Source organism: Medicago sativa, chromosome 2 (genome assembly GCF_051527215.1).
Source record: "Medicago sativa cultivar Bolivia chromosome 2, Bolivia_mono, whole genome shotgun sequence".
NCBI classification, from domain to species: domain Eukaryota; kingdom Viridiplantae; phylum Streptophyta; class Magnoliopsida; order Fabales; family Fabaceae; genus Medicago; species Medicago sativa.
In genome coordinates, this window is record NC_140750.1 from 34,471,128 (window position 1) to 34,474,205 (window position 3,078).

Here is a 3,078-nt window from a genome sequence, read left to right on the forward strand (position 1 = left end):
CACCCTGTCACGCAATACTGAGCATCTGAAGGGATAATGTCGCGAGCCACAAGTTAGATTTTGAAGGTAATCTGTCACGAAGGAGTCGCCACGCAAAATAGACCTTCAAAGAAACTTGTCTATGCCAAATTAGAGTTGTCGTTGTGTCCAAAGATATCGAATCTTTAGAAGTTATTAGTTGATAAACTTCGCGAAATGAATAACCCCGGACAAGGTCGGGCTGCCATTCCCATTGATCGGATAAATGAGTCTGCAAAACAATGTCATGAAGTAACTTCATACACTCTACTAACAACTCCTCCTCCCACGCCCACAACCTCCTATGCCTAGCCCCCTACACCCTACACCCAAGGAAACCATTGTAGTTACCATAGTCAACTTATTCTCTGCCAAGTTGAATAAACGCTTAAACCGCACACAGGTGTCCCTCCTAACCACGGGTCATACCAAAAATAAGAATGCAACCCATTTCCAACCTTCTTCGAAACATTCTTCTCAAACCAACAACCTCCAACACCACCCACCCCATCACATATCTTAGCAATCTCCCTCCACCATGTTGACCCCAAGCTCCCCCCCACCCCCCTCTGTCCACTAACATTCTTCAACACCATTCACCTAAAAGAGCAATATTAAACTCCCTTGTCTGCCTAACCCTCATCCCTCCATACTCCTTTCGTCAATTAACAGTTTTCCAACCAATCTAAGTCATTTTCCTATGTTCCTCATTCCCACACCAAAAAAATTTATTCAACGTAGATTCAAGAGAACAGATTATACCTGACGGAGCTTTGAAGAAGGAAAGAACATAGACATGCAGAGAAGTCAGGACAAATTTTAGAAGAATCAAGCGACCACCAAAAGAAAGCGACTCTTCCAAGCAGACAGTCTCTTTTCTATGCATGATAACATAAGATCCCAAAAAAATGACTGTCGCGGATCACCACCAATAGGAAGGCCCAAAAACACAAAAGGCACATTTCCCATTTTACAACTCAACACAGTCACCACTTCATTCAACCAGGACTCAGATATATTGACCCCACTCGCATACTTTTATGAAAGTTCACCTTCAATCTCAACATCACCTAAAAGAGAACTAGAACTGCCCGCAATGCAAGGACATTAGCCCAACTCTTAACCCCCCAAAAGTAAAGTATCTTCGGCAAACTGAAGATGGGTAACAACAGTTTGATTTTGCATACCAACGGTGTAGCAGTAAAATATGTTAGACTTAACCATGGCTTTCTATATAACATCCAGCCCCTCAGCAGCCAGCAAGAAAAGAAAAGGAGACAAGGGATCACCTTGTCACAGACCCCTCTCAAGAGGACATTCTTATGTTGGAATTTCATTAACTAACACATAAGTTGAAGCCCTACAAACGCACTATCTACTCCACTTCCCCCCACATAGCTGGGAAAGGCATTCAACCCATCACGACATCTAGGTAACCCGAATCCATAAAATCGTAAGCTTTTTCAAAATGGACTTTAAATAACAGTAACTCCTTCGTGGATTTTCGAGCATCATCCACCACCTCACTCATAATTAAAATTGCATCAAGAATCTGCCTATCTTTAACAAACATAGACTGAGTCTCGAATATTACACTTCCAATAACCAAGTGCAACTTGTTTGCTAACAACTTTGCAAGGATTTTATACATACTCTCGCCAAGGAATCAGGCCGAAAATCATTTAACTTTTGAAGACTCTCCACTTTTTGTATAAGAGCAATGAAAGTATTATTTATACATTTCGTCAGTTTGTCATTCCTATGGAACTCAAAGATAAACTGCATGATGTCATCCTTCCTATCAAGCCAATTTTTTTTAATAAAACCAATATTAATGTCATCTGAACCCGGGCTCTTGTAACTGTCACAGTCCCATACAACAGCCTTGACTTCATCGAGAGAAAAAAGTTTGATCAAACTACCCCCCTCCATCAACGACAACGTCCGAAACTGGAGATTATCCAAACCTGGTCTTTCCACATTAGACGCCCTAAAGTGAGACGCAAAATGGGAAACAACAGACTCTTTGATATGAGTCATGCCCTTAACCATCACACCATCCACCATAATTGCCAAAATTGTGTTCCTTCAGCGCCGACTAGCCAATACTGAATGAAAATATTTTGAATTTGCATCTCGTTCTCGAAGCCAATGTAACCTTGATTGTTGCCAACAAATGCTAGTATTAATATGAGACAACAAATGAATGACTGAAGTAAAACCATGCATTTCCGTTATCTTGGCTTTAGCCAACACCTCCTTTTCCCCTTTAAAATCTAGGATAGAGAGACATCGTTGAGGAGAATCTATCTTTCCTAGTAAGTTATGAGTATGGATCACATTACACTCCTTCATTGCCAATTTTATCAACTTTAATTTTTCTTTCAGCGCAATACCTCCCTGCCCGTCAACCTGCAAAGTTTTCTATTTATTACTCACAAACTATTTGTACCCAAGGATATCTTTCCAACATTTCAACATACGAAAGGGCTTATATTCCTCATCCACTGTTATCAACAACGGACAATGATCTAACAGACCCCTCAACCGTGCCATCTGCAAACAATTTAGAAAACCAAACACAACTCCTATGGGAGCAAAAACATGTCCAAATGACTCAAAAAAAACCATCTGTTTTGTAGCAAGTATAATTACAGGCACACGGAATGATAGGAAGCCCTAGCAGAACACCTCTCTTCCACACACTGAACGACGCTAAAGTCCCCACACACACACACACACACACACACCTTCTTCCCAACCAACAATTGTAACCTAACAAATAAAAAATCCAACAACACTTGTTTAAAACATTCGCCAAATAAACATGCCATGAATTATCAAAACATGCTCAAAATTGAAAGATGACCAGACCTCCACCTCCGCAGAATGCCACATAATCAACAGACCCCCCGACGCCCCTACGAAAGGGCAAAAAGAGTGAGTATGAGGCGCATTTCCCCACAATGACACAAAAAAAAAATCATTACAAACCAACATCTTAGTTTCTTGGATACAAAAAATGGATGGATTTTTCTCCCCCACCAAATTCCGGACTTC